Raw genomic sequence first — 11,689 nt, forward strand, 5'->3', positions numbered from 1 at the left:
GTTAGAGCCTTGGGGTTTCCTGGAGTGGTTCTGCTACGTTCTACCCCATCACTGTCTACACAGAGACAGGCTGTGAAGTTTGTTTCCCCTGGAAGCAGAGCTCTTAGGAGTCAGTGGGTTGCCTCCCATGTCGATGTCGCGTGTAGTGAGAAGCATGCACTTTGGAGCCAGAGTTCTAATTCTAGCTCCAGCACTTTGAGTTGTTTGACCTGGGAGGTTACTAATCTTTCTAAGCCTCTGTTCTCTCATCTAAAGATTGGTGATGGTAAATAACAGTGCTCATGTTACAGGACTTCATGAGGATTAAATAACATGATGCATGTGATGTGTATAGTGCCTGACTTTTTGAACACCTCTTCAAAGGTGTATATTAACTGTCCTCATTCTTCAAATAGAGGCATGTTACTTTTCTTGACATGGTAGTATTCCACTTGTCATTGATGCCCTAAGGCGTCTTTCCTGACTGGTGTGATAAGTAATTTTCCTAAACTATAACTTCATGTCTTAAGTCTGAAATGAAAGATTTAATTTTGGCAGATTGCTTTGAAAACCAGAGTGTATGACCCTGTATTAATTCAGATTACCTTAAACTGGGAGTGACAAAAAACTTCAAGAACAAAGAGGAACTTTCTCTCACAGATACAAGAAGCCCCGTGCTGTTCTGATGGCTCCCTGACCACCACAGTACAAAGAGGCTCTCCTTTCTTTCTTTCTTTCTTTTTTTTTTTTTTAATTATTTTAGTTACTTGGTACTAGGATTGAACCAAGGGTGCTTCACCACTGAGCCATATCCCCAGCCCTTTTTTATGTTTTGTTGGACGTGGGGTCTCGCTAAGTTACTTAGAGCTTCGCTAAGTTGCTGAGGCTGGCTTTGATCCTCCTGCCTCAGCCTCCTGCGCCATTGGGACTACAGGCATGTGCCATGCACCCAGTTAGGGGGCTCTTCCTGCCTATTCTAGCCTCAGCCTGTGGTGGCACCTTCAGAGAGCAAGACCGGGGCTGGGGATGTGGCTCAAGCGGTAGCGCGCTCACCTGGCATGCGTGCGGCCCAGGTTCGATCCTCAGCACCACATACAAACAAAGATGTGTGTCCGCCGAAAACTAAAAAATAAATATTAAAAAATTATCTCTCTCTCTCTCTCTCTTTTTTTTTAAAAAAAACAAACAAAAAAAAAGAGAGCAGGACCCAAGGGGTCAATGTATTATTGGTCTGACCACATCGTGCTACCCAGGCGGGTAGGAAACAGCTTGTCCTCAAGTGCTGTGTACAGCCAGAGCAGTGCGAACCGCACTCCCAGCACCCGTTTCTGTGCCAGGATCCAGTCGGGAGGTAGAAGTCAGATATTTTAGCCAAACATTAGAGTTTAGAATGCTGCTTGTTAACTAGGCATGACCAGGTCACTGAAGTGGCAAGAAATAACCGCTCAGGCATGAAGGTGGCGGTCACCAAGTGCAGAGGCTGGAATCAAGACTTGGGCAGCTTGGGGAGACGTGAGGCTGAGCTGGGCCCCTGCGATGGGCTTGGTGGAGGCCTGTAGGCCTGGGCCAGCCCATGGCAGGGTGCTGCCCCAGGGGAGGTGATGAGGGGCCAACAGGCTGGTTCTGTGAGAGCTGAGGAACTGCACATAAGACTCACAGTGACCCCCGTGCTGGGAAACTGTCACTCCTAGGCGAGGCGACATTGCGAGACTAGCTTTTCCAAACAGGAGCCGGCGAGGGGTGCACTTTTCCTTCCTCCAGCCCTGCAGTCTCACTCCTCCTTGGCAGCAGCTGGCACCATCTGGCTGGAGAGCCTTGCCCAGCATCAACAGCAGAGTCAGAAGGCCGGCTTGGAAGCTGTGTGGGGGCAGCTCCTGGCAGGTCCCTCCACTGAAATCATCTTTTGCCCTGTGCAATGACGCATGACACTCAGAGCCTGTGTGACCATCCTATGGATGCCCTTGCCCACTCTCCAAATGACCAGGTGGGCCAGTGGTTCTCAGGCTGGGCTGCACAAGGGACCCCTCTGTGTCGCTCAGGCCTGGCTCCCACCCAGGGCCCCGTGACTTGATTGGTGTAGGTGTGGCCTGGGTGTTAAAGATTTTAAAAGCTCCAGTGGGGAACAGTGTGCTTCCAGGGTGGAGAACCCTGAAACAGGAGCCCGGATGGCCACGTGGGGCGGATCCACTGGCCAGGAAGGAGGGAGTAGAGCTGGGGATGTGGCAAGACCTGCTTTCAAATCGGCACCTCCAAGCCCATCCACTGTTGGTGTTTGACCACAAGCCTAGTTTATAGGTTTATTTCTCACCTTCAAAATTAGTGACTATTCTCAACGCCTAATTGAACTCTCCTGGTTCAGACAGATAACCAAGTTCAAAGTGCTTTCCACGACTTTGGTCACAGCTTGTTTGAGCTTGGTAAAAAGGGAAACGCCTCTCTCCGTCTGAAGGATGGAATGAAGGAGAGAACCCTGAAGATGAGACGATAGCAAGGTGTGGACAGTCTGAGTAAAGGGACAACATCACGACTTCCATGAGCCTCTGCCACCTTTTAAGCACTGTGCTACGTACTAGGTAAAAAGTAGGTCTTTAAAACTTTTTGTTGGGCTGGGGATGTGGCTCAAGCGGTAGCACGCTCACCTGGCATGCATGCAGCCCGGGTTCGATCCTCAGCACCACATACAAACAAAGATGTTGTGTCCGCCAAAAACTAAAAAATAAATATTAAAAAATTCTCTCTCTCTCTCTCTCTAAAAACAAAACAAAAATCCCAAAACTTTTTGTTGTGAAATCTTTCAGACATAGGAAAGGTACAGAGAATAAGGAGGGCTGGGGATGTGGCCAGTAGTACATGGTTAGCATGCAAGAGTGCCTGGCTTTAATCCCCAGCACCAACCAAACAAGAAGTCGAAAGCAAATGAAAGGAATAAATAACACAGACTCTGTACCCACGATACAACTTCAGATTTTAGGGTCTGGATTGCTTTCCCCTTGTCCAATTTCAGACTGAGTTTGGTGTTTATTATTTTTTCTCTTGACTGGACACATGTACACCTGCCCGTCAATAACCTATGACATTGTGCAAGACTTGAAGCCACACGTGAATCATGTCTTACACATGGCTTTCTTTTGGCTTCACTTTGTAGTTGTGAGTCTCCTCTGTGTCATCACCTGTGGCTCTGGCTCAACATGACCGCAGGGCTCTTGGTTATCTGTTGCCAACATGTAGATGGTTTCCAGTTGTATGCAATTACAAAGACTGCTTCCTTCACATTTCCCCCTGCTGAGGACTGAACCCAGGCCTCCCAGGGCCTCCTGCATGCTGGGCTACTGCTCTACCGCTGAGCTGCCTGGGGCCCCTCCATTAGCATTCCTAGTGGGTCACCATGGGCACCAGTGAGAGTGATCTAGGAGCAGCTTTGCATACCGTGGCACATGCTCATCTTTAATCTTGAATATTGCAAAATCCATCTGAGACTTCACCCAGTCGCTGCCCTCGTCCTCTGTGTGTAAGTCTCAGTTCTGTGCCTTTGCCAACATTTGGTATTGACAGACTTTAACAGTTTTGCCAAAAGTCATTGCTTAGCCATCTCTGAGGCGGCCTTTTCATTTCAGGTGTAGACACTGAGCATCAGGAATCAAATAGCTCATCGCTCCTGGCCACGGCAGACACTACAGAGAGCTGGTTCTGACCTGGGCTTGCTGGATCCGGCAGACACTACAGAGAGCTGGTTCTGACCTGGGCTTGCTGGATCCCGCAGCTCTCCGTGACGGTGGAGCCACTAAGGACTGGAGAGCTTCCAAACCGGTGACGGGGATGAGTTGGTGGGAGTGGGTGGGAGGTGGGCTGAGGACCAGGCCTAGGAAGGAATATGGGTGCTGGGCAAGAAGAATATGAGGAAGTGCCCGAGGCGAGAAGGGCTGGTAATGGTGTGTCCGTGGCACTGCATATTCCAGACTGGCGTGGGAGGATGCCAGGCAGGTTCAGGACGCTTTGACCTTCTTCCTGCAGAGGGGATCTGGCCTCCTCTCTTACAGCTAAATGGGTTCCCAGTGCTTTGCTTCCTAGAGTTTGGCAGAAGTGACTGCTAGTTTCCAAGTCCAGGCCCTAGGAGTGGCAGTTCTCACTTCCCTTCTCATAAATGCTGGCTCTGGGGAGAGGTAGTTATCGTAGAGATCTGACTGTCCCTGCTCATCACCAGGGAGGAGCCAAGGTCCCGCCCTCCTCTCTCCAGCCAGCAGCCAGCTCCACTCACCAGTGTGTAGAGTGCTAGCTTGGAAGTTGACGCTCCTGCTCCAGGCGAGACTCACCTTTCGCCAGGTGAGTAGAGAAGGGTGCTGAGCCGGGCCCTTCCCAAGTTGCTGGTCCTTCATGTGGGCAAAAATAAATGCTTGCTTATGTAACAACTGGTGGAGGTCTAATTAAGGCCCAAGCAGAAGAGAAGACGCTTGGATCCTCACAGATGTCACGAAATAGGTGTATTTCATGCATTTCAAAGTTTTAAATCCACCTGTGACAACTCTTTTGAGTGCGCTCTCCCCATGTTATACAAACAGTCCATTAGAAATCACCAGCTCATGGGTCCCAGACCACTGTTTTCATTTTTTCGTGTTCTTCTCTGGAGTGCATATTTAATTCATAATTAAATATGTAATTATGGAACAGGTAGATGCAATTTAGATTTCCTGTGCCATGTAATTTTTAGATGGTTTGGCCAAAGGGAAATCAGACAGTAATTAGGGTGCTGCAAATTAGTTGTGAGTGGCATTAATGGGGCCCACGTGCTTCGCCTTCCGCACTCCTCAGCAGCGCAGGGACTCACATCTTGAGGATGAGAAGACTCGGGCATGCTAGAGGTTGGGAAGGCAATCCAAGGTCACACAGCCTGCACGCTAGGGGACGGCCTCATGCTGGTGGAGAAAGTGGAAGCAAAGCAGGGACCGTCCATCTGGCGTCCATTCCAGAGCCAGTCAGCCAGCCAAGCAGGAGCATTTCCAAGCCCTAGAAAAATAAGCCTGCAGTGCCAAGTGCGGTGCCCTCCCAGAGTGAGCCTGGAGACCATTTCAGGACCAGGGGACAACTCAGTATGCGCCTGGGCAACGGCTCCTCCAGTAAAGCCAGCAGCCAGCAGAAGATCCAGACACCACAGGGACAGAGAAGACCATTGAGACACTTTGTGTGCACAGAGGAGGGCGTCCCTGCCGTGGAACTGGTGGCCTGTGCTTTGGGGTCTTCAAAGCCAATAGAAATAAGGGGGTGATGGAATACGAAAACAAAGCCCAAGAGCTTAGTCTTGCTTTGTCCTTGGTAGCAATGTCTCCCTATCCCTCATTTTTGGGGTTTCGTTGCTGGAGTCTTGTGCTTTTAAGATTTTCTATATGAGTGAACCAAGGGTGATGGACTCAAGAGCCTGATTTGCAAGCATGGCTTTTAGGGTGACATGCTGCTGTCTTCTGAGCGCCTGGCCTGCAGCGCTGGCTTCCCTGGGCCACCCTGTGCTGTGGCAGTGCCGTCCACCTGATCGTGCAGGGAACCCGGGGCACGTGGAGCCCAGCACCAAGCCTGGGGTCCCCAGCCTGTGTAAGAGGGGGCTCATCTGCCCTAGCACCCCACCCCCACAACTGTACAGAACTTTCTGCCAGCGACTAATCTACTTGGTGAGGGAGGGTGACGAGAAGGGGCTGGGACTCGCAGATGCAACGCGTGTTGTGGAAAGATAGGGAGGCGGTTCCAGGTACTGCCTTTGCAAAGCCCCTGGGCTGACACTGGACGAGGGCTTGCTTCCTTCCTCCTTCCCTTCTGAGCCTCGTCCTGGCACCTGGAGCTGCCAAGCAGCTCAGGAAGGGCAGGGCTGTGCAGGCCAGCTGGTGTCACCAGGGTACTTTTTGCTATAATAGCTATAAATTGTTTCCTAGACAAAACATTGTTTCATGACCTCTGCCCCTCAGAGCACTGAAGGGCTGGCCAGAACGCACTGCTGGAACCTGGCTTGGCCTGGCTTTGGGGCTCTAGTTCCTGATGTAGGTCACATATATCTGCTCTGCCTCCACCTGTTATCATTGCCCCGGGACTGATGGGGCCTTTGGAACCTGAGATTGGAGAGAAGTTATAAAGATGTTGTAAGGACACATGATGTTGTGAATCTACTGAAGACAAAGCAGGCAGTGTCTCCAATGACACAAGTATTTCCAGCGTGTTGGGTACCTTCACGAAGTCTGGTGCGGGACATCCCTTCCTCCCTCCCTTCTCAGCAGATGCAATTCTAGTGGCACTTCAGTGACTCCAGCTCTGTGACAAGTGCTTCTGTCCTCCAGGATGGATGTGTGAACAACTCTGGTCTGCCCAGGGTGACTCGCTGGATTTTGGCTGGGATTCTATTTTTTTACTTTCTTTTCTTATTTTTCAACTGGGGATTGAACACAGGGGTGCTCAACCACTGAGCCACATCCCTAGCCCTTTTTTTTTTTTTGAACTTTTGATTTTGAGACAGGGTCTCACTAAGTTGCTTAGGGCCTCATTTGTTTGCTGAGGCTGATCTTGAACTTGCAATCCTCTTGCCTCAGCCTCCCCTTCACCTTCCTTTGCTGGGATTCTGGAGCAAAGAATTTGTGGCCACTTTTATATCCATCTGAGAAGCACAGAGTCCCAGCCTTTGCCAAGGAGCCGTGGAAAGAAGTGAGCCCTGTAATCTCTTTAAACTGCTGGATGAAGCCTCCCTGGGGGCTCTTCTGTCATATGGGCCTATAAATATCTTTTATTGTTTAAGCAAGTTTGTGTTTTCTGTTGCTTGCAGCCGAAACCATCCTAACTAGTACTCCTGGGATGAGGTCACTACTTGGACCTGAGCTGTTTAACAGAGACAAAACCCTGACACCAAAGAAGACAAGTCAGTCCCCAGGCCTGGGCCCTCCTGGGAAGACTAGCCCAGTGCCAGCCCTGGGCGTGGGCCTGGGGAGGTAGCCCTGACCCATTCATCCTGCTCTCCCTGGCAGAGGTGGGACCTACGTTCCCTGTGCCCGGACATCGAGCAGTCGTGCCACTTACTGGGGCGTAAAGGTTGCTTCCCTAGAGGGCTGTGTGAGGCCCTAGGGACGACAGAAGGCTAAGCACCTGTGGATGGGCACAGGTGTCCTGTCCTCCCCGCCTGTCTCCCCTTCCCACCTGTACCAGGGTTCAGAGCCCTAGCCCTCGTCCTGCTCTTGTTCTGTCCTCCTTCCTCTGGTCTCACTTGATGATCCCGGGCAGGGTTCCTGTTGGGTGCAGAGCAGGCTGAACTGTGTTGTCTGCAGGGCAGGCTGAACAGATGTTGGCTGCAAGATAGCCCACGCACTCAAACCCCCCTATATCTGGTCCTTTATCACCTGTTTGCCTCAAGTCTGAACATTCAACCCTGCTTAAGGCTGAACACTTAATGCCCCCTTGGGCCAACAAGGCAGCTTGCAGACCCAGAGGCCCCATTAGATTTGGGCTATAAAAACTCCCTCCTGCCAGGCCCCCCTCTCTCTTGCTCTCTCTCTCTCTTGCTCTCTCTCTCTTGCTCTTTATCTTTCTTACGCACGCTCTCTCTCTCTTGCTCTTGCTCTCTCCCTGTTCATCTCTTCTCTTTTCTCTCTCTCTCTTTCCTTCTTTCCTTTCTCTTTGTTGCACTGCTGCAATAAAGATCTTTTGGTTGCTCCGAGTGTTGTGGTCACTTTCCTTTCAGTTCCCAGGCCCTGTCCGGCACCCTCCCTTCTATCAGCCTAGGGCAGCTGTCCTGCCAGCCCCTCCCATGTGCACAGCCCGCCCGCCAGCAGCAGGGACACAAAGGTGCCCCCACCCCACCCAGGTTCCATGAGATTAAGTCTACTCTGTGGAGGATTAGAAAAGAAAGAGTGGCTGGGAAAACAAGAATGTAAACTGATTTAAAAGTTAATACAAAACCACACAATAAAAACTGTTTGGAACTACGAGTTCAAGAGTAGGCGTCATCTTATTGGAACTGAGTAGAAAGTTCTGGAACAGAACCAAGCATACCTTATGTCTAAGAATGTACTGTGGGGTGAGTGGCATTTCCAGTCAGTGGTCTCAATGGGGGCATCTTTTGCTTCCTTGGGGACACGTGGCTCAAGGGTGGGGTGGTTTGGTTGTCACAGCCGGGGGATGCAGCAGGTGTGATGGAGACCAGGGTGCTGCTACCCCCTGTGATGCACAGACACCCACAACAGGGCCACCCAGCCCCATGGCAAGCATGTCACTCTGAGGGACCCTGGGAGGAATCGAGAGCTGGTGAATCACCTCAGAGGAGGAAAGGCCTCGGAACCCTCTGCAGCTAAAATGATTCAAGTTATTAAAAATACACTTTAATAAGTGGAATCCTTAAGTTCTTTAAAGAGATTTGAAAGAAAATACAGACACATTTTTATGCTCATGGTGTGCAGAAAGGAGGAGGGAGGGGCTGGGCTGGGGCTCAGAGGAGAGTGCTTACTCCCATGTGAGGCCTGGGTTTGATCCCAGCACCACACAAGAATTAATAAAGACATTGTGTCCATTGACAACTAAGAAAAAGAAATGATGAGGGAAATACTAACAAGAGTTTACTCCGTAACTATGCAAAAGGACAATACAGGCAATATAAAAAACCAGCCAGGGCTGTAACCTGTGAGACAATGGATTAATTTTCTCAATGCAAAGAGCTGTTATAGATAATTAAGAAAACAGTGCAATAAGAAAATGAACAAAGGAAATGCACAACTAGGAAGATTATTAAAACAAATATATATGGCAAGCCAGCCATGAACATGTTCAATTTTCTTTGGTAAGCAGATAATCAGAAATGTTACCTATTAAACTGGAAAAGAAAAAAATATGAAATCACCTCTATGTTAGGGTGGGTTGAAGAAATGGCTACTCTGTGTATTGGTGGGTGGTATCAAGATAGAACATCTGGAAGAGCGGTTGTCGATATCACAGCCTTAAAAAGGAAATAATCATGAAAGTGAAAAACAAACAAACAAAACCCCCAAAGCCCAAACCAAACCCCTTCAAGAGGGGTCAGTGTAGCATTGTCAACCCAGAAAGACTGGAGAAAAACCTAAGTGCCCCAGAATCAGGGATTGGTCACACGTCCACTTGATGGAATAGCTCGAGGCATTAATGACACTGTCATCAAAGTGCGGAGGGGCATCTGCCTTGGAAGAATGCTTGCAATTTATTCAGAAGAGGAAAAACAAATTATAAGACATTGTAATAGTGTCACATTTTTGTAAGAGGAAAAAAGTGTGGAATATGTTCACAGGAATGGAAAAAGGACTCTTTAGGAAAGGGTACCAGTCAGTTGGTAGACTTCTCTCTAGTTGGGGGAATCGTGGGCTCTTGTTTGCTGATTTTCTGCAATTTTTGAAAATTTCTAGAAGATGCTGCTTTGTGATAAGAAAAGAATGCTCTTCTAAGATTTCAAAGGAAGAAGTCTGAGGCAGTCTCGGCTTTCAGTCTTTGGAGCATGCCCTTCACTTTTGCCTCTGCAGCTTCCATCCTCCTGCTTGCAGGGTGGGGCTGCGTGTCTGAGGCCCTCCCATTGCCCACAGTCACAGCTCTCATTGTGGACGGCTGACAGGCCACAGTCCTCCCTGGACCAGCCACCTCCTCCAGGTGATCATGAATTTCATCAGCTTTTACAGAAGAAGATTCTGCCCAACCATCAACTCTCAGCTTCATAGACAAAATTGTAAGCTCAGGGTCACGTACACCTGAACAGCCTGCTGCTGAATTGCCGGGGAGGGACTGGCAATGGAGTCCCAGCAGCACAGCCACTCGGAGAAAATCTCCGCAAACATCACAAAGACATTTTAGTAGCACAGCCAGTTCTAACACTGTCAGGCAGTATTAATGGATGGATTGTATTTAAAGTGCTTTTCTGAATGGGCGTAAGGTTTTCCAGCTGAACTTGAGCCTGGATAGTGTGCTTCTTATCTTTGAGGTCACTGTGAAGGTCAAATGTTTGAGTTTAAACACAGGAGGCGACACATGCATGTAGGACATGGTTCTGACTGATCAGGGTACTCATTACTCATTTTCTTTTGACTCAGCTGCAACCGATATTCATCTTTGGAGATTCTGAGACTCTTCTCACCCAGCGCCCTTACTGGTTTGTTTCTTGGTTTTGGTACTAGGGATTGTATCCAGGGGCACTTAACCACTGAGCCACATCTCCAGCCCTTTTTATTTTTTATTTAGAGGTAGGGTCTTGCTGAGTTGCTTAGGGCCTCGCTAAGTTGCCGAGGCTGGCTTTGAACTTGAGATCCTCCTTCCTCAGCCTCCCAAGCTGCTGGGATTACGTGTGCCACCATGCCCAGCTGCCCTTGCTGTTTTCAATTCCCTGGATAAAATATTATCAGTCCTCAGCCCAAAGCCCCCTTCTTAGTCCGACACATGTGAACCCCCTTGGGCGGCCAGGAGCTGGAAGCAGCTGGAGCTTGCTGTATGCGTCCCCTCTGGACTAATTTGCGTTTTGTACCAGGGTTGGGGGTTCCTCGGTGCCTTCTCACCCTCTGCTCAGGGCCTCTCCTGCCTTTTGAAGTAAGTGCTCGTGGTGGTTGGGGTGGGCTGCACGGTCTTTCATCCCAGGCTCCTATGGTCAGTGGTGCATGGGGCCTGGCTTCCCTCTCCACTGCTGCCCGAGGGTGAGGCATGACACAGTGAGTGGAGGGCCTCACTGGCCTCTCTCCCCACCCAGAGCCGGGGACAGGCAGGACTCTGCTCCCACTGCCCAGGGCTGGCCAGCTTCCCATGTCACCTGCTGTCCCCTACATCTCGCTGTGGCGACAGACATTGAATCTGAAGCAGTGGACCCCTGGGTGGCCCACACAGCTGGCTCTCTAGTGACGAGGCTCCGTGCCAAGCAGTGGGCATTCCTCAGGGATCAAAGTGAGCATGTCACCCCCTTTCCCAGCTGCCTGGGACCTGCATTCGGGGCTGAGAGAGGAGAGTGACATCACCTGCCCAGCTGGCCTGGGCCCCTTGGGTGCCCGCACCAAGGCTGTGGAGAGACAGATGGACAGAAGCTGTGTTTGCTCTTCTCTTAGATGCTAGGAGTGGCCCTCAGTCTAGTGTGTCCTGGATCCAGCTGGCCCAACGAGGGTCACCCGGCTGCACCACTCCTCAGTGCCATTGAGCTTGCACACTGAGTGAACCTGACGCCAGGCTCCCACTCAAAACCCTTCCTCCACTTACTTATTTTTTTTCTTTCCACACTTTTTTTATTGGAGCATTATAGTTGTCCATGATGATGGGATTTGTTGCCACATATTTGCATGCACCCAATATAACAATATAATGTGCCAATATCGCGCTCTTCCATTATTTTCTAACATCAACTTTATGGAGGTACACTTCATGTACAATAAAGTACTTCCATTCTGACTAAAAATTGTAAACCTCAGCACAATCAAGAGAAAGTTTCATCACTCCCCAGCTTCCCTCTGCTCTTGTCATCCCTCTCTGCTTCTGCTGCTCCTTCTTCCCCCCTCCTTTCCCTCTCTCTCTCTCTCCCTTTCTTTCACTGGAGAGTAAGCCCAGGGCACTGAGTATTTCCCTTTTGGTTGGTGAATAACATTTCATCGTATGGGCATACCACATTTGGGGTTTTTTTGTGTGTGTGGTCCTGGGGGCTGAACCTGGGGTGTTCTACCAATGATATCTCCAACCCTTTTCATTTTGAGATGTGGTCTTGCTA

This window comes from Marmota marmota, unplaced genomic scaffold (assembly GCF_001458135.2).
Source record: "Marmota marmota marmota unplaced genomic scaffold, marMar, whole genome shotgun sequence".
NCBI lineage: Eukaryota > Metazoa > Chordata > Mammalia > Rodentia > Sciuridae > Marmota > Marmota marmota.